General features: G+C 39.4%; 1 protein-coding gene across 4 annotated transcripts in view; it reads right to left on the reverse strand.

Annotated features, from left to right (window-relative positions):
• FBXL20 (F-box and leucine rich repeat protein 20) overlaps positions 1-21,305 on the reverse strand; it is a 104,474-nt gene that overhangs the window by 66,031 nt on the left and 17,138 nt on the right. The window contains exon 2 of one of the 4 annotated variants that reach the window (XM_032322895.1): positions 612-735. The exons of the other annotated variants lie outside the window; for them this stretch is intronic. The gene's annotated coding sequence lies outside the window, so the exon portion shown is untranslated. The remainder of the gene's footprint in view (positions 1-611; positions 736-21,305) is intronic. 4 annotated transcript variants of the gene reach the window in all.

Consider the following 21,305-nt stretch of genomic DNA (forward strand, 5'->3'; position numbering starts at 1 on the left):
TCTCTGCCTCAAATAAATTAAATCTTTTAAAAAGATTATCTTCTACTTCCCTCCTTTAATCTTTTGGTTCTAATTCCGAGGAAACTGTTTCAAATTTATCCACAATCCTCCCATTATTTGGAGGGGGGTGTAATTATAATATTTTCTATTTGCAAATGTTATTTCTTATCTGTTTCAAGATTTTCAAAATAACACCCTGTTCTTTTGAAGATGCAATATTTCATTTCTTAGAGATTAAAACCCTCTCCCCCCTAACCCCACTTTTCTCCCTCCTTTGCTCTTTGCCCCCTCTCTTACTTGTTTGGCCTCCCATTTTATTTTAAAATATCTATCTATTTTGAAAGACAGAGAGCGAGGATGCGTGCAAGGGAAGGGGTAGGGGGGAGAGAGTCTTAAGCAGACTCTGTGCTGATCTTTTGACTCTGAGATCATGACCTGAGGGGAAAAAAAAAAAAAACAAGAGTCAGCCACTCAATTGACTGTGCCACCCAGGTACTCCTGGCCTCTTATTTTAGAGGCTTCCTCAACTATCTGGTTATTCCTTGACTGTCAATTCCTATTCATGGCATTAAGAAGCTAAACGGAAGCTCATTTTTACTTTGAAGACCCACCAGTCTGTATGCAGATTTTCATTTAATTCCTTGGCTCCAAACCCCTATCCTCTTCATGCATCTGATGTTCCTGGATCCAGAACCCTCAGCTTCCATTTTCTTGGAGAAAAAAATCCCCAGTTTCCTAAAGGAGGAAGAAGTAGTTTGCATGATTCAACCACTTCATTTAAGACTTTCAAATATTACCTTTTTTGTTTTGTTTTGTTTTTTTAACATTACCTACTTTTAATCTCAAGCCTCATCCTTGTCTTTTCAGAGACATTTTGCCACCAAGTGTTGAGTCTCTGGGGAGGCTGTGTTGGGTAAACTCATTTCCTTGTCTCTGCAGACAACCCAGGGTGTACCTTCCTCTGTTTGGCTAAATCACTTAACACTCTTCTATCCATTTTTTATCTTCTAAAAAATAGTTGAAATTTTTCATCTATGGTTTCTTCTTCTTCCACTCATTTTTGTCCCTGGGATCTTATGCCTCTTTTTATTCCTTTACTGTAATTTTGTACTATTTGAAGAGGAATGGAAATACATGTCCTCTCAGTCAAACCCCATGTTTGATCAAAACACTAGTTTTAGATGTTTTTGATAAAATCATTAAGCATATTTACTAAAATTGTGGAGACTATAAAACCTATTAGGCAATACCTTTGTTGAAAGAATTAGGATTCAGTATAATTTCTTTTTTTTTTTTTTAAGATTTATTTATTTATTTGACAGAGAGAGATTACAAGTAGGCAGAGAGGAACCCACTGAGCCACCCAGGCGCCCAGATTCTGTATAATTTCTAAAGGACAGTACCAAGAGGAAACTAAATAGGGATAAGTTTAAAAAACCTTCATTTAGATTAAACAATTAGCAGTTACATAAATACAGAGCAGGAAATGTGGTTTCACAAAAAAAACTTAAAAGAGTCACTTATGTTACTTGCTGGAACAAATTTTATAGAAAAACTATAATCATAGGATACATTAAAGATCCCAAGATCAAGCAAGAAAGCTATGCTACTGTATATGGTTGTCTCAGGTCATGCTCCAAGGACCCTTGGTTCAAATCCCACATTGGGCTCTTTGTTCAGTGGGGAGCCCGTTTCTTCCTCTGTCTGCTGTTGCCCCTGCTTGTATGCGCTCGCTCTTGCTCTCTCTCTCTGACAAATGAATAAAATCGTAAAATAATAATAACATAAAATCTTAAAAAATAAAGTAACCAAGAGATGAAGGTATAATACATCATTATTACATAATGATAAAGGGGTCAGTTCATCAAGAGGATATAACAATTGTCAATATTTATGCACCTAAATATATAAAACAAATAGCAACAAAACTAAAGGGAGAGATAAACAGCAATTTTATTTCTACTCTCTACAACAGAACTGCCAGAGAGGGAATCAATAAGGAAACAGAATATTTGAACAACACTGTAGACCTAATGGGCCTAACAGACATATACAGAACATTCCATCCAAGGGCTGCAGAATATACATTCTTCTCAAGTACACACAAAATCATTCCCCAGGACAGGGAGACTTGGGTGGCTCAGTCAGTTAAGCATCACACTCTGACTTAAGCTCAGATCATGATCGCAGGGTCTTGAGATTCAGCATCCCCTCTTTGGGGCTTTGTGCTCAGAACCAGAGTCTGCTTGAGATTCTCTCCCTCTCCTCACACATGCTGCATGCTCATGCACACACTCTCAAAATAAATAAATAAATAATCAGGAAAAAAAAATCTCCAGGACAGAACATGTTAGAGCACCAAAAAAATCTCAACAAATTCAATAATACAGATGTTATATCAAGTATTTTTCTTGACCACAATGGTATTCTGATGTGTGTTTTCCAACACCATCAAGTAATTCTCCAATCCGTAGCAGACACTACCTGGGTATCCTACAAATTTAACTTAATTCTGACACTATCTACAGGAGACAGTATCATATCCCATAAGTTGAGGGCTTAGTACCACAAAACAAGATTGTCCCACTTGAGATGCCAACTGCAAACCTAGGTTGTTACATGTGCTTCTAACTAACTGGCTATAAATTGATGGTTCCCATGATCCCCTCCTCAGGTTCAATTTATCTGCTTGAGAGGTTCACAGAACCCATAGAAACATTAACTTGCATCTGCCAGTTTATTTTATAGATATAGGTGAAGAGCCAGATGAAGAGGTACATAGAAAGAGGTCCAAAACTGTTCTGAGCACAGGAGCTATTATCTCCATAAGAACTAGGGTGTGCCACTCTCTTGGTATGTGATGCCACCAACATGGAAGATCTCTGAACCTCACCATTTCGAGTTTTTATGGAGGCTTCATTATATAGACATGATTGTTTAAATCTCTGGCCTTGTGCAAGTGATTCAACTGCTAGCCCCTTTATCTTCTTGGGGTTAAGAGAGGAGAGAAATGGGACTGAAAGTTCTAATCCTCTAGTCAAGAGTGGTTTCCTTACCAGCCTCTATCTCAGAGGCTTACTAGAGACTTTCCAAAAACCACTTTATTAACATAAATGCAGTGTGGTTGAAAGTGGCTTGTTGTAAGTAACAAGATGCCATTTCACCTCTATGGCTCTAAACTGAGGATGGAAGATCGAGTATTTTAACAAAAGAAGTTTCCATTGCTTTTATCATTTAGGAAATTCCAAAGGTTTTGGGAGTTGAGAGCCAAGAATTATGGACAAAGACCAATATATTATTTATTATAAATCATAATATAACAAGTATGAAACTAAAAATCAGTCACAGTAGGAAAAATGGAAATTTCACAAAATGCATGCAAATTAAACAACACACTACTGAACCACCACTGGATCAAAGAGGAGATCAAAAAGGAAATCAAAAACTATTTTGAGACAAACAGAAATGGAAGCACAACATACCAAAACATATGGAATGCAGCAAAAGCAGTTCTAAGAGCAAAGCTTATAGCCATAAATACCTATCTTAAGAATAAAGATCTCAAACAACTAAACATTACACCTGAAGAAACTAAAAAAGAAGAAAAAAACTAAGCCCAAAGTTAGAAGGAAATAATAAAGATTAAAGCAGAAATGAAGGAAACCAACGGAAAAGATAAATGAAACTAAGACCCGGTTCTTTCAAAGGATAAACAAAACTGAGAAACCTATAACCAGACTAACTAAGGGTAAAAAGAGGACTCAAACAAATAAAATTACAGATGAAAGGGAAAACATTACAAACGATACCAATAAAAATGTAAAGGATTGTGAGACTACTATGAACAATTATACCCTGAAAACTTGGACTACCTAAAAGAAATGGATAAATTCCTAAAAACACATGACAACCTAATGTTAAAGTAATCAAATAAAAAGGCCATTAGCCTGAGGTGCCTCTAACGCCTTGGTATGGAAACCAAAACTTCAGTAGCCTCTGAATGCAAACCAAGACCTAAGCCAGAGTCAATGCACTGGAATCTGGGGAAGAAAAAACAAAAACAAAAACAAAAACAAAACAAACAAACAAAAAAACACCGAAGAAAAATCTCAAAAAAGGTAACCATATAAAAGATAGCCAATTAAATAATTTCTTTATTTTTCTTCTGCATCTTATCTATAAAAACCTTGCCTCTAGTACTGTGGGTGGAACACTTCTAAAACATCATCTGGACAGGCACTCTGTGACTTCAATCAGTGTTTGCTCAAATAAACTACACAAAATTTTAATGTGCATCAGTTTATTTAACACTTCCATGACTGAATCATGAAAAAGTGGAAAATCTGAACATACCAATAACTAGTATGGAGACTGGATCAGTAAGTAAAAACCTCCTCCAATAAAAGTCCTTCAAGACCATGGGGCACCTGGGTGGCTCAGTGGGTTGGGCCGTTGCCTTCGGCTCAGGTCATGATCTCAGGGTCCTGGGATCGAGTCCCACGTCGGGCTCTCTGCTCAGCGGGGAGCCTGCTTCCCTCTCTCTCTCTCTCTCTCTCTGCCAGCCTCTCTACCTACCTGCGATCTCTCTCTGTCAAATAAATAAATAAAATCTTTAAAAAAAAAAAAAAAAAAGACCAGACGGTTTCTGGGGGAGATGAACCATGAGAGACTATGGACTCTGAGAAACAATCTGAGGGTTTTGAAGAAGTTGGGGGGTGGGAGGTTGGGGGAGCCTGGTGGTGGGTATTATGGAGGGCATGTATTGCATGGAGCACTGGGTGTGGTGCATAAACAATGAATTCTGTTACACTGAAAAGAAATTAAATTAATTTTTTTAAAAAGACCAGATGGTTTCACTGGTAAATTCCAGGAAGAATTTAAAGAATTAATGTCAATCCTTCTCAAACTCTTCCCAACAAAACTAAAGAGGAGAAAATACTCCCAAACCATTTCATGAGGCCAGTATTATCCAGTTACCAAAGCCTGATAAGGAAACTCTAAGAAAACTATAGGCCAGGAAAGCCTGGGTGGTTCAGTCCATGAAGCCGCTGCTTTGGGCTCAGGTTATGAACTCAGAGTCCTGGGAATGAGCTCCACATCGGGCTCCTTGCTCAGTGGGGAGGCTGCTTCTCCCTCTGCCTGCCTTTCTCCCTGCTTGTGCTCTATCTCTGACAAATAAATAAAATAAAAAGTAAAAAAAAAAAAAAACCCTTTAAAAAAGAAAGAAAACTATAGGCCAATACCCCTGATGAATGCAGATATAAAAATTCTCAACAAAATAGTAAACCAAATTCAACAGCACATTAAAAGAATCATACACCATGATCAAGAAGGATTTATCCCTGGGATGCAATGATAGTTCAATATACCATCAGTCAATGTGATATACCACATTAATGTGCCAAATTAATAGAATGAAAAATAAAAATATGATCAACCTCAGCAAGTACAGAAACAACATTGGACAAAATTCAACAAACTTTCATGATAAAAACTGTCAACAAATCAGAAACAGACAGAATATACTTCAACAATAAAGACCATATATGACGGGGCGCCTGGGTGGCTCAGTGGGTTAAAGCCTCTGCCTTCGGCTCAGGTCATGATCCCAGGGTCCTGGGATGGAGCTCCGCTCCGGCTCTCTGCTCTGCAGGGAAGCCTGCTTCCTCCTCTCTCTCTGCCTGCCTCTCTGCCTACTTGGGGTCTCTGTCTGTCAAATAAATAAATAAAATCTTAAAAAAAAAACATATATGACAAACCCACAACTAATATCACATTCAACAGTGAAGAGTTGAAAGCTTTTTCTCTAAAATAAAACACAAGACAAGGGCACCCCCACTCTAACTACTCCTACTCAGCATAGTACTAGAAGTCCTAATCAGAGTAATTAAGCATGAAAAAGAAATAAAAGACATACAAATCAGAAGGAAGAAGTAAAATTATCTGTTTGCCGATGACATGATCTTATATATAGAAAATCTTAATAAAGAAAACAATCCCATTTTCAACACCAAAAATAATACTTAATAAATGTTACCAAGGAGGTGAAAGATCTCCACACTAAAAACTGTAAGATACTGATGAAAAAAACTGAAGACACAAATAGAAAGAAAGCCCATGTTCATGGATTGTAAGAATAGTGTTAAAAATGTCCATACTACCCAAAGTGATCTACAGATTCAACATAATTGCTATCAAAATTCCAATGGCACTCTTTCACAGAAATGGAAAAAATAATCCTAAAATCCCTAAGGAACTACAAAAGACCCCAAATAGTCAAAGCAATCTGGAGAAAAAACAAAGCTGGAATCATCACTCTTCTTACTTTGAAATCATATTACAAAGTTATAGTAATCAAAACAGTATGGCACCTGCATAAAAACAGACACATACACTAACAGAACAGAATCAAGAGCACAGAAATAAACCCACGCATATATGGTCAACTAATATTTGAAAAGGGACCCAAGAATATTCGATGGGGAAAAGACAGTCTGTTTAATAAATGGTACTGGAAAAACTGGATATTCACATGCAAAAGAATGAAGCTGGACCTCTACCTTATACCACTGAGAAAAATTAACTCAAAATGGATTAAAGACTGAAATAAATATAATACCCAAAACTCTGAAACGCTTACAAGAAAACATAGTGAAAATGCTCAACACTGGTCTTGGCAATGATATTTTGGATAGAACACCAAAAATTCAAGCAAGAAAAGTAAAAATTAACAAGTGGGACTACATCAGAGCACCTGGGTGGCTCATTTGGTTAAACCCGACTCTTGATTTCCCCTCAAGTCATCATCTCAGGGTAGTAAGATCCAAACCTATGGAGCCTGCTTAAGACTGCCTCTCTCCCTTTCCCCTGCCCGTTCAAGTGCACTAGCTCTCTCACTCTCAAAAACAAAACAAAACAAAACAAAACAAAAACAAAAAACAGGTGGGACTATAAACTACAAAGCTTCTGTGGGGCGGGAGGCGGACCTGGGTGGCTCAGTTGGTTAAGTGTCTGCCTTCAGCTCTGGTCATGGTCTCAGGGTCCTGGTATCGGGCCCATCTGGGGCTCCCTGCTCAGCAGGGAGTCTGCTTCTCCCTCCCTCTCTGCCCCTCCCTTATGCTTGTGTTGGCTCTCTCTGTCCAAATAAATAAAATCTTAAAAAAAAAAAAAAAAAACTTCCACAGGCACCTAGCCGGCTCAGTCAGTAGAACATACAACTTTATTTATTTATTTATTTAGATTTTATTTACTTATTTGTCAGAGAGAGAAGCAGGCTCCCCACTGAGCAAGGAGCCCGATGCCAGACTCAATCCCAGGACCCTAAGGATCATGACCTGAGCAGAAGGCAGATGCTCAACCAACTTTATTAAACCTCTTTATTAAAAACTTTTTAAAAATTTTTAAAATCTTTATATATTTTTTAAATTTTTTATTATTTATAAACATATATTTTTATCCCCAGGGGTAAATCTTTATATTTTTAAAGATTTTATTTATTCATGTATTCGACAGAGAGAGAAAGGACAGCACAAGCAGGGGGAGCAGCAGGTAGAGAAGAGAGGGAGAAACAGACACCCCACTGAGCAAGGAGCCGGACATGGGGCTCGATCCCAGGCCCCTGGAACTGTGACCTGAGCTGAAGGTACACGCTTAACCAAATGAGCCACTCAGGTGCCCCGGATATATATATACACACACATATATATGTATATATAAAAGAATATAAAATATAAATATAGATATAAAATAAATATATAAAATATTAAAAATATATATGTGTATATACATATATATGTGTGTACACACACACACACACACACACACACACACACATATTTTTTTTTGGAGAGAGAGAGAGACAGCACGTGAGAGCACAAGTGGGGAGGAAAGGGAGAAGCAGGCTCCCCGGGCAGTAGGGAGCCCAATATGGGGCTTGATCTCAGGCCCCTGGGATTATGACCCAAGCTGAAGGCAGACGCTTAACCAACTGAGCCACCCAAGTGCCCCTACAACTCTTTTTAAAATTTTTATTTGTCAGAGAGAGAGCGAGAGAGAGAGCACGCACAAGCAGGGAGAGTGGCAAGCAGAGGGAGAAGCAGGCTCCCCACCAAGCAGAGAGCCGGATATGGGACTCGATCCATCATGACCTCAGCCCAAGGCAGACACTTAACTGACTGGGCCACCCAGGCATCCCAAGTATACAACTCTTGATCTCATGGTCATAAGTTCAAGTCCCACAGAGCTTACTTACTAAAAAAACCTTTTTAAATAAAAAATTAAAATGCTTCTATACTGCAAGAGAAATGATCAGCAAAATGAAAAGGCAACCTATAAAACAGGAAAAATTTTTGCAAACTATTTATCTGAAAAGGGGTTAATATCCAAAATAATACAGAACTCACACAGCAACAGCAAAAAAGCAAATAACCCAATTTAAAAATGGGCACAGGAGGGACACGTGGGTGGCTCAGTGGGTTAAAGCCTCTGCCTTCCTCTGCCTTCGGCTGAGGTCATGATCTCAGGGTCCTGGGATCGAGCCCCACATCGGGCTCTCTGCTCAGCGGGGAGCCTGCTTCCTTCTCTTTCCCTGCCTACTATGATCTCTGTCTGTCAAATATATAAATAAAATCTTTAAAGAAAAAAAAATGGGCACAGGACACTAATAACACATTTTTCCAAAGAAGATATATAAATGACAGCAAGTGTATGAAAAAGTGTTCAGGGGTGCCTGGGTGGCTCAGTGGGTTAAAGCCTCTGCCTTCTACTCAGGTCATGATCCCCGGGTCCCCAGCCCTGCATCAGGCTCTCTGCTCAGCAGGGAGCCTGCTTCCTCCTCTCTCTCTGCTTGCCTCTCTGCCTACTCTCACTCTGTGTCAAATAAATGAAACTTTAAAAAAAAAAAAAAAGTGTGGGGTGCCTGGGTGGCTCAGTGGGTTAAGCCTCTGCCTTCAGCTCAGGTCATAATCCCTGGGTCCTGGGATCAAGCCCCGCATCGGGCTCTCTGCTCAGCAGGGAGCCTGCCTCCTCCTCACTCTCTGCCTGCCTCTCTGCCTACTTGTGATCTCCATCTGTCAAATAAATAAATAAAATATTAAAAAAAAAAAAAAGTGTTCAACATCACTAATCATCAAGGAAATGCAAATCAAAACTACAATGATACTGTCCTCACACCATCAGAATGTCTATTATTAAAAAGACATGAGGGATGGGGCGCCTGGGTGGCTCAGTGGGCTAAAGCCTCTGCTTTCGGCTCAGGTCATGATCCCAGAGTCCTGGGATCGAGCCCCACATCGGGCTCTCTGCTCCGCGGAGAGCCTGCTTCCTCCTCTCTCTTCCTGCCTGCCTCTCTGCCTACTTGTAATCTCTGTCTGTCAAATAAATAAATAAAACCTTTAAAAAAAAGACATGAGGGACGCCTGGGTGGCTCAGTTGGTTAAGCAGCTGCCTTCGGCTCAGGTCATGATCCCAGTGTCCTGGGATCAAGTCCCACATCGGGCTCCTTGCTCAGCAGGGAGTCTGCTTCTCCCTCTGCCTCTGTCTGCCATTCTGTCTGCCTATGTTTGCTCTCTCTCCCATTCTCTCTCTCTCTCTGACAACTAAATAAAAAAATCTTAAAAAAAAAAAAAAAGACATGAGAAAACAAGTGCCGTTGAGGATATGGAATAGAAATCTTTGTGTACTCTTGGTGGGAATGTAAATTGGTGCAGCCATTAACAGTATGAAAAAACAGTATGGAGGTTCCTTAGAAATTTAAAAATAGAACCACCATATAATCTAGCAATCCTACTTCTGGGTGCACGCGCACGCACGCGAGCACACACACAAGAATATTATTCAATTATAAAAAAGAAGGAAATCCTCCCTTTTAAAACAAAATGGTTAAGGGCATTATGCTAAGTAAAGTAAGTGAGAGAAAGATAAATACTGTATAATCTCACTTAAATGTGGTGGTTGCTGGGGTCTTGAGGGGTGGGGGAAATTGATGAAGGTGATCAAAGGGCATAAACTTCCAATTACAAGATGAGTAAGTTCTGCAAATATAATGTAGAGCTTAGTGAATATGTTAACATTACTGTATTGTATAATTGAAAGTTGTTGAGAGAGTAGATCTTCAACATCTTTACCACACACAAAAGTTAACTGTGAGGTGACAGATGTGTTAACTAACCTTACTGTGGTAATCATTATGCAAAATATACACATATCAAATCATCACACTGTATACCTGAAACTTACATGCTTATATATCAAATTACATCTCAATAAAACTGGAAATTTAAAAAAAAGGGGGGGGTGCGCCTGGGTGGCTCAGTTGTTAAGCAGCTGCCTTCAGATCAGGTCATAATCCCAGGGTCTTGGGATCGAGTTCCACATCAGGTTTCCTGCTCAGCAGACAGCCTGCTTCTCCCTCTCCCTCTGCCTGCCTCTCTGCCTACTCATGCTCTCTCTCTATATAGCTCTCAGTCAAATAAATAAATAAATAAATAAACATCTTTTTTATAAAGATCAAATTCTTTTTTTTTTTTAAGATTTTATTTATTCACCTGAGAGAGAGAGAGAGAGAGAGAGAGCACGCACCAGCAGGGGGCCGAGGGAGAAGCAGGCCCCAATGTGGGGCTCTAAGCCGGGACCCCAATGTGGGGCTCTAAGCCGGGACCCCAATGTGGGGCTCCATGTGGGGTTCGATCCCAGGGCCCTGGGATCATGACCTGAGCCAAAGGCAGACGTTTACTGACTGAGCCACCCAGGTGCCCCATAAATATCTTTTTTAAACTGGGGGGGAATAAGGAAACCAAAAAGAGAACAGAAATTTAAAAATGTACTTTACCTAAGGATTACAGAATGTACTAAAACAGGCTTATATTTACAGTTTTTTCGTAAACATTAAAAAAAAGGATCAAAATTAAAATCAATACAGACTGTGGGGAAAAAAACAGGCCAGTGTCGTTACTGTAGGTATAATCAAAGCAGGATTTAACCTAGATCATAAGCTTGATAACTCTGTTCTTTGGCAGTACGCTTGATCCTATCTCCCCAAACCAGTGGTGACTCCAACGCAAAATGAAAAAAGTTTAGACAATGAGATTTTTCACAAATCTACATGCATTGTTAAATGTTGGGATTATATCCTTCATATTTGGTGTAAATTAATCCGTACTTCATTCTAAAATATCAATAGCATATGTTATGTTTTCTAAAATAATACTTGCAACCTTTTATTAGACCCCTCCCTCTTTAAAAAATCTTTTTTTTTTTTTTTTCTCCATTTTAGGGGCGCCTGGCTGGCTTAGTCAGTGGAATATGTGACTCTTGATCTCAGAGTTGCGAGTTCAAGCCCCACACTGGGCATGGAGCCTACTTTAAAAAAATTTTTTTTCCATTTTACTAATCCAAGGCTTTTGTAGATTCCCTAGAACTTTTGTTCTATGGGGCAGTTCTATAAATAGTTTGGTCATGAATGACTTCATGCAGTTGTCTGCCATCAACTGTAAAGAATGAAGAAAAATATGCTTACAGATTTCTTTTTAAATCAACACTGATAGGCATGAACCTGTTGATATATAAGCATAATTATTAAATTCAGCTATCTTTTCTTTGGGGCCATTTTCTTAATAGGAGGAAGATTCTTTAATCTTTTACCTAGTGGACAGAATTCTGGAACTAGGGGAGGGAAAGAGACTGGGAACTTCCAACATCCAGTGTAGCAGATCAGCCCCATCCTCCTCTGGGGCTTGGGGTCCTAGGTCCTGAAATTCTCAAATTCAATTCCTCCAAAGAATAGTCTCCTGACTTCTGTAAGGCTGATAACAGCTGCCCAACTACTCAGGGTGAAGGGGATAAATACTGAGAGGAGGGAGGTGGGGCAGAGAGGGATCCATCTCCCAGTACAGACTTTCAGACAACCCCCCTGTTCTCAACCTCCATCTATGGTATACAGTATTTCCATGCTCTGAATTTCTCAGACAGGTGTCCCGTGGACAAATCATGATATGTCTCTTGCCAGTATTCTCCTCTATAGGCACTTGGGTTTGACCTTCCTCTCCTCTGCTAAATCATTATTTCCTTCTGCTTTTCCTCTTCCCATACAAGCAGGATTACAGACATCTCATAGTTTCAGAGATGGGAGTTTATATTCCTGTTTTTATGTGATTTTCAAATGAGCCAGGAAATAATTTTACTTCACTGTCTTAAGACAAGAAAGAGGCGATGTCTGTAATCTTTCAAGTCAAATAACCTTGAAAATGAGCCAACTACTTACTGCTCAAGGGCTAAATGTTTATGTTTAATAATTAATTCCCAAAGGGTACCACAACTGAAATCAAGAACTCAAATACTCTGTTAAATTAGACTACTTCTTGTTTTCAAAGAGAGCCTAAATCTTCTCATCTCTCTGGCTTTTTATCTTCTACCTAGAAATCTATCTGTTTTTTTTGTTTTGTTTTGTTTTTTTTTTTTTTTTTTTAAAGATTTTATTTATTTATTTGACAGAGACACATCACAAGTAGGCAGAGAGGCAGGCAGAGAGAGAGAGAGGAGGAAGCAGGCTCCCCGCTGAGCAGAGAGCCCGACGCGGGACTCGATCCCAGGACCCCGAGACCATGACCCGAGCCGAAGGCAGCGGCTTAACCCACTGAGCCACCCAGGCACCCAATCTATCTGTTTTTAAAATGTTCTGCTCCATGGGCACCTGGATGGTACAGTTGGTTAAACGTCTGACTCTTGGTTTCTTCTATAAAGATTTTATTTATTTATTTGACAGAGAGACACAGCAAGAGAGGAAACACAAGCAAGGGGAGTGGGAGAGGGAGAAGCAGGCTTCCACCCAAGCAGGGAGCCTGATGCACAGCTCGATCCCTGGGATTGTGACCCGAGCCAAAGGCAGACACTTAACAACTGAGCCACCCAGGAGCATGATGGGCTCCATACTCAGTGTGGAGTCTGCTTAAGATTGTCTCTTTCCCTCTCCCTCTGCGCCCCCCCTGCTTGTGTTCTCTCTTTCTTTCTAAAATAAACAAATCTTTAAAAAAAAAAAATGCTCTGCTCCAATTTCATATCCTTCATGAAAGCTTCTTTGATCCTCTCCATTACAGAGGAATATCTCCCACTGCAGGTTTCCATGAGGAAGAACTTTTTTCTAAGCCCACCCCTGGCTTCTCTGTATTTCTTTACTCATAGAGATGGAATAACTTATCTGAACCTACCTGACTGGTTAATCTTAGAAGCGTGAAGAGCAAACTTGGTTCATCTGTGTTTCTACCTTTTCAAGGTTTGGAGCAAATGTTCTCAACTTCTTTAGAGAATAGACTCTCCCTTGTGTCAGAAGGCTTAATCCAGCACAGCACTGCTTGGAACCAGGAGGGCCTACCTAAAGAATTTAGGTTAAAAGGCAAAATTTGGGGTGCCTGGGTGGCTCTGTGGGTTAAAGCCTCTGCCTCCCGCTCAGGTCATGATCCCGGGGTCCTGAGATCGAGCCCCACACTGGGCTCTCTGCTCATCAGGGAGCCTGCTTCCCCTTCTCTCTCTCTGCCTGCCTCTTTGCCTACTTGTGATCTCTGTCTGTCAAATAAATAAATAAAAACTTTTTTTTTTTTCTTTAAAGGCAAAATTTGATTCATACACTGAAAGCTGTATCCTCCAACCTGGTCTCTCTCAGTAATGTAAGTGATATTTTGGCCCCTATCAGCCACTCCTATTTTCTGCATTTGTCTAGAAGTTTGGCAAGGATAAGGGGGATGCTTTATTTGAGACTACTTCAGAAGTCCCAAAATTCTCTAAGTAGAGAAGTTCTCTTGCTTCCCTATAATCCATGGCACATTGTTTACAGTTCTATTACAAAGCTTACATTTTATTTAGTGTGTTGACTATCTTCTAACTCACTAAGCCAGTGCTGCAATTATTCGTCTTGACCTGTCTGGTTGCTCCCTGGAAGACTGGCTCAAAAGGTTTCTCTTTATTTTGCTGCACTCGAAAGGAACCTAGTACTAAAGAAACTACACCACTTTGTCCAAAACATTTATAGTCAAATGTATTAGTCACGCTGTCTGAGGGACAGATAGCAGAGCAAACAGCAGACCAATCAAAGAGGGCTAGGGAGGAAAGGACCAGAGGAAGATTTGTCCAGAAGGGTGCTGAAAAGCCCCACCATATTCCTGGGAATCTAAAGGCCCCACACATGCCTCAGGTTGTATACATGCTCAAGAAATACCTGAGAAGTCCCTAAGCTGTCACTGCTGGCTGATCTTAAGGGTGTGCAAAAACAGGAGGTGATGGCTAAAGTGTCTGGCTGAGTGTTGCAGGCATGTCCCAACATGTGCAAAGAGACTCTCAGCAATGACTGAAAATTTTGGTTGCAGGTGTTTAAGGAAATCTCTGTAAAATTGTTAGCTGACTACCACACTAATGGAACAGACGTATCAGTGGCTACACAGGACAAAGAATGCACACTTGACAGAATTAATTCAGAGAAGACATTCAACAGACAATACTACCATAAGCAGGATCAACAAACCCTGGAGGGAAGAGAATGTGATTTCTAGAGTTGCCACATTTTAATATTCAAGATGTTCTGTTTTCAATCAAAAACTACAAACCATGCAGAAAAAGTATTTGCAAATCATATAGATGATAAAGGTTTAGTATCTAAAATAAAGAACTCTCGGGGTGCTTGGGTGGCTCAGTCAGTTAAGCATCAAGGTCGTTGAGTTCAAGCCCTGCACTGGGCTCCACAATGGGCATGAAGCCTACAAGAAAGGAGAGAAGAGAGAGAAGAGGAGAGGAAAGGAGAGGAGAATGGAAGGAAGGAAGGAAGGAAGGAAAAGAAAGAAAAAAGAAGAGAAAAGGAAAGAAAAGAAAGGAAAGGAAAGGAAGAATTCCTTCAACTCAACAATAAAAACATAAATAACCCCATTAAAAAGTGTGCAAATAATGTGAACAGATACACACGTGGTCAAAAGCGTATGAAAAGATGCTCAACATCATTAGTCATAAGGGAAATACAAAAAAAACCCACAATGAGATACTACTTCACATTCATTAGGATGTTATAAGCAAAAAAGAGGGGAGGAAAAAGAAAAGAACAACTGCTACTAAAGATATGGAAAAGTCTGAACCACTGTACATGGCTGGTGGGAATGCAAAATGGTGCAGCTGCTGTGGAAAAGTTTGGCAGTTCCTCAACATGTTAAACATAAAACTGCCACACAATCTAGCAATTCCACTCCTAAGTACATACCCATAAGAACTGAAAACAGATTTCAAACACATACTTATTCATAAGAATATTCATAGCAGCTGGAGTGCCTGGGTGGCTCAGCCGGTTAAATGACCAACTCCAGATTCTGGCTCAGGTCATGATCTCAGGGTCCTGGGATCAAGCCCCATGTGGGACCTGCTCAGCGGGGAGTCTGTTTTTCCTTCTCCCTCTGCCCTTCTGTCCTGCTCATGCTTTCTCTCTTAAATCAATAAAATCTAAAGAAAAAAAAAATAACAGAGGAATATCTTCAGGGTATTAAGGGAAAATAAATGCAACTGAGAGCTCTGTACCCAGCTAACCTAAGGGGACCCCACCAGTTAGGAGAAAAGAAAGATGTCCCCACATATATAATAGCTGAGTTCACCACCCATACATCTACAGTAAAATAACTTAGAAAGGATCTACCTTCAAAGAAGAAAAGTGTACTAGGTACTTCTGCCTCTGCTTACAGTAGTGATAGACTACATTATTCTCATGAATTCTCCTAACAAGGACCACTAAAAAAGTTGGGTGAAGTTATAGGTGCCCAGGTGGCTCAGCTGGTTAAGCCGGCTCAGGTCTTGATCCCAGAGTCCTCGGATGGAGTCACGCATCGGGCTCCCAGCTCCACAGGGAGTCTGCTTCTCCTTCTGACCTTCTCCCTTCTCATGCTCTCTCTCACTCTCCCTCTCAAATAAATAAATAAAATCTTTAAAAATAAAATTGGGGTCAAGTATTAAAAATTACAATAATAATAGTAGACTTTTTAAAAGCAGGGATTAGGAAAAAGTAGTATAAAGAACTATCAATCCAAAATCGAGAACGTGAGAGCCCGTACTCAAGAATAAAACTTGATGTCAATATTATTAGATAAAATTTAATTCAAGGACAGAATAATTAAGAATAAAAAGGAGGTTTTCCTTATAGAAGCAATTCACAAAGAAAATTTAACATTTGTTGAAGTTTACATATTTGACAACAGAGCTTCAAAATATATGAAGAACTGCACTACAAGAAAGGCTTGGTTTCAGCTCGGGTCATGATCTCAGGGTCCTGGGATCAAGCCCCGAGTTGGGCTCAGGGCTCTGCACTCATCACAGAGTCAGTTTACCGCTCTCTCTCCCTCTGCCCCTCCTCCCTCCACTCGCTAGCCCGCACTCACTCAAATAAACACATCTTTTAAAAAAAAAGGGGGGGGAATAAACAAATTTCAACATGGCTGGAGAATTTTAATATTCTTATAGAAACCAACAGACAGACAAAATGTTAACAGAGACCTCTAGGATCTGAGTAACACATATGTAACAAGCTTGATCAAAGAAATGTTTAGTGAACTCAAACAACTTACACTCACTGATGGACATTATGTGCCCGGCACCCGTGTAAGCCCTTTTTATGTATGACATCATTTAACTCTTACAACAACTCTGGAATGGATTCTATGACTAGTTCCATTTCGTAAGTAAGAAAACTGAGGTGCAGAGATTAGATGTGTTCCTAAGTCACACAATTTTAAATAGTGATCTTAGCCAAAGTATGAACGGATGAAAAAATCAGCTTTGCCACAGTAAGACAGTGTGCTGCATGTTAGCAATTAGAAAAGATCTTGAGAAAATAATAAATAAGGGACGCCTGGGTGGCTCAGTTGGTTAAGCCGCTGCCTTCGGCTCAGGTCATGATCCCAGCGTCCTGGTATGGAGTCGCACATCAGGCTCCTTGGTCGGCGGGAGCTTTCTTCTCTATCTGCCTCTGCCTGCCACTCTGTCTGGCTGTGCTCACTCTGACAAATAAATAAATAAAACCTTAAAAAAAAAAAAAAAGAAAAGAAAATAATAGATAATAAAATGTTTTATTGGACAAACACTATGATCCCTTTCAAAACTATCACCAGCCCTCTCGAAGTTTTCCACGTTTAAACAGACTTTTAAAATTTTTCTAGGTTAGAAATACAAGGTCCGGGAGCGCCTGGGTGGCTCAGTGGGTTAAGGCCTCTGCCTTCGGCTCGGGTCATGATCCCAGGGTCCTGGGATCAACCCCCCGCATTGGGCTCTCTGCTCAGTGGGGAGCCTGCTTCCCTTCCTCTCTCTCTGCCTGCTTCTCTGCCTACTTGTGATCTCTGTCTGTCAAATAAATAAATAAAATCTTAAAAAAAAAAAAAAAGAAAGAAATACAAGGTCCGCTTTCCCCTCCCCTAGGAGGGGACAATTAGTCCACTTCTCCTTCTCCACCTAAAAGTCTTTGGTTTCCTCTACTTAAGGGGGTATCTATATTTATATAAATAGACACAATTTTGAGAAATGTTAAGAAGATTGGGTATTCTGGTCTCCAGCCTCTGGCTCATAAGCACTTCTTCCTTTCTGCAATTCAGTTCTTTAAAAAGACAGTCTCATTTTAAAATCTTTTGTCTGTGATCTTTTTTCCACATCAAACCCAAGCATTCAATAAACAGAAAATTCTACTGTCTTCCAACACAGAATATTTACAAAAATTGATGATGCTCTTTAAAAAAAAAAAAAAAAAAAAAAAATCTTTAAAAAAAAAAATAAAATCTGGAATCCTAAAAAAAAAAAAAAAAAATCTTTAAAAAAAATAAAATCTGGAATCCTAAAAAAAAAAAAAAAAAAAATCTTTAATAAAAAAAAAATAAATAAAATCTGGAATCCTAAAAAAAAAAAAAAAAAAAAAAAAAATCTTTAAAAAAAAAAAAATCTGGAATCCTAAAAAAAAAAAAAAAAACTTAAAAAAAAAAAAAAATTGATGATGCTCTTGACCACAAAGAAACATCAAACACCTATTATCATAAGTAACTAATATACATATATTATACACACTAAATCAAAATTAGAAATGACCAAGAAAACAGTACCTTAAGATCAATATACCTGAAGTTTTAAAATTCAGACAGGAAATAGTGGAGGGGAGATATGAATCCAGGTAGTCTGGTTCCACAGTTCTGCTCACTGAACACTAAATTATGGTTCTAATTATTGTGTTCCAAGTCAATATTATCCAAAGTGTGATACTCACTTAGGGATCACCTTTATATTTCCTAGAAATGCAATTTTATGGGCCAGGTGACTTGCCAGTTTTCCAGGTGATTGTTAAGGAAACTGGACTTAGAAAACCCCTTCTCTAAACCATGATTCTTAATCTAGAAAAAGCTCTGCTTTGGATTCCTTATAATGTGAGATAACAATCATCTTATTATTTAAGCTACTAAACAAGTTTCCTGTTAACTTGTAGCTGAGAGCATCCTAACTGGATACAAAAATGAGCACACAAAAATCAACATACTTCATAGCTTTCTAATGACAGTAAACCCTATCAGCTCTGCTTTCAGGATATATCAGAACCCAATTACTTCCTAAACCTCCATCACAATCAAGTTCACACAAGATACAACTATTACTTTTCTGAATTACTGCAAGAACCTTAAACACCAGTTATACAATACTTCTCCAAAAAGCAAGAATGATCCTTTCAAAACTTGAAATACAGCATGTTCCTCTTCTGCCCCCAAATCCCTCTGGCTTCCCTCGTCAGAATAAAATTAAGAGCCAATGAGCCCATTCATGGTCTGCCCTGCTCTCCACCAACCCCTCTCCATTCTCACTTCTAACTCTGACCTCACTCCCTCCCACAGCAATCCAACTTCACCATCATCTGGCCACAAGGACCTACCTGGTGGCCATTCCACGAACACAACAAGCGCAATCCTACCTTCATATCTGCATTCCTTCTCCTATAATGGTCTTTCCTTGCTCCTTTTTTTAATTTTAATTCTTTTAAAGATTTTATTTATTTATATGACAGAGAGAGACACAGCTAAAGAGGGAACACAAGCAGGGGGAGAAGGAGAGGGAGAAGCAGGCTTCCCACCAAGCAGGGAGCCCAACGTGGGGCTCAATCCCAGGAACCTGGGATCATGACCCAAGCTGAAGGCAGACACTTAAAGACAGAGACACCCAGGCACCCCTGTCATTTTTTTTTTTCCTTTAAGTAATCTGTTCAGCCATCATGGGGCTCGAATTCAGAAACCCAAGATCAGGAATCACAGGCTCCACCAAGGGAGCATCAGGTGCTCTGTCCATGATGTCTCTAACTCTGCTCAAATGGTCACTTCAGCTGTCAGGTCTTCCTTAACCATTTTATGTAATTACGAACCATGCCCAATTCCTTTCCTCTTTTTCTTGTATTCATTTTTGTCCACAGTACTTATCAGCATCCAACATATTATATAATTACTTTTTTAAAGATTTTATTTATTTATTTGACAGAAATCACAAGTAGGCAAAGAGGCAGGCGGGGGGGGGGGGGGGGGGTGGAGCAGGCTCCCTGCAGAGCAGAGAGCCCAGGACCCTGGGATCGATCATGACCTGAGCCAAAGGCAGACACTTTACCCTGCTGAGCCACCCAGGCACCCCTATAATTACTATTAAAACCAGTTTTATGTTGAATTTCCCTCACTACATTTTAAATTCCCAAAGGGCATTTCTTGCATTTTGTCCACTTTTATACCCTCAGCATCAATAGCAATCCCATGCATGTATAAATTACTCAACAAACATTTGCTGACTGAATTAGTGATTAGAAAATATAACAGGAAAAAGGTCCACTTATAATATTATTAAAAATGATAAAGAATGCAAAAATAAAAACGGGGTAAAATTGTAAAGGAAGAACTCTATACAAATGTGCTGGAAAAAGCTAAATATGTATAATGTTCATGAACGGGAAAGAAAATATTATGAAGTTATGAATTTCCCCAGATTAATGTATAAGGCCAATTAACCAGAACTGTGGTACTGGCAATAAAAAATAGATGTATGAATCGGAACACAGTTGAAAAACAGACCTCTGAATTAATTAGTTTTATGTTAAAAATGGCATTTCAAGGGGCACCTGGATGGCTCAGTTAGTTAAGTGTCTGCCTTTTGCTCAGGTAATGATCCCGGGATCCTGAAATCGAGTCCCTCATTGGGCTCCCTGCTCAGCGGGGAGCCTGCTTCTCCCTCTCCCACTCCACCTGCTTGTGTTCCCTCTCTCACTGTGTCTCTCTGTCAAATAAAAAATAAAATCTTAAAAAAAAAAAGGCATTTCAAAACCAGTGGGGAGAAGATGGACTAAACCATGGTAGAATAACTGGGTATCCACAAGCTCATTTAAAACCCTATCTTACAAAATAAACTTCAGGAAGATTAAAAACAGATGAAAAAAAATTTTTATTTTTTAATTTTTTTAAAGATTTTATTTATTTATTTGACAGAGATCACAAGTAGGCAGAGAGGCAGGCAGAGAGAGAGAGGAAGGGAAGCAGGCTCCCTGCTGAGCAGAGAGACCTATGCGGGGCTTGGTCCCAGGACCCTGAGACCATGACCTGGGCCGAAGGCAGAGGCTTTAACCCACTGAGCCACCCAGGCGCCCCTGAAAAAAAATTTTAATGTGACAAAATAAGGAAGGATATTTATAATCTTGGAATAAGGGACTTTTTTTTATATAAACACAGAAAAAATATAAGCAAAGAGACAAGCCCACTCAATGGAAGTTTTTGCAAATATGTAAGTAGACAAAGGGCTAGTATTCAATATCAGGAATGCCTAGGAAGAACACAACCCAATTTCTAACACTTGACAAAAGATAAAATAGGTAATCTATGGAAGAAATAAAAGTGATCAATATAAAACATCAAAGACTATAACATAAAACAGTAGACACTCAACTTCAGTAGTAATGAGAATACAAAATAAAGCACTAAAATACAACTTTTCACCAGTCAACAAAAAATTTTAAAGTTGAGAAACATCATATTTTGAGTGAAGGTATAAAGAAACAAGTTCACTCATACACTATGGGCCGAAACATAAATTCAGAAGTCAATCTGACAATATCTAATAAATCTAAAAACATATTCCCTATGACCCCAAAATCCCTCTCCCTGGTATTTGCCATAAAGGAACACTTGCACATATACACCAGAAGGCATATGTATGGGTACAAGAATATTTGTTGCATTTTTGTTTAATCTGCGAAGGAGAAAACCTAAAGGTCCATTAATAGCTAGCTTTATAAACTA

Source organism: Mustela erminea, chromosome 18 (genome assembly GCF_009829155.1).
Source record: "Mustela erminea isolate mMusErm1 chromosome 18, mMusErm1.Pri, whole genome shotgun sequence".
NCBI classification, from domain to species: Eukaryota; Metazoa; Chordata; class Mammalia; order Carnivora; family Mustelidae; genus Mustela; species Mustela erminea.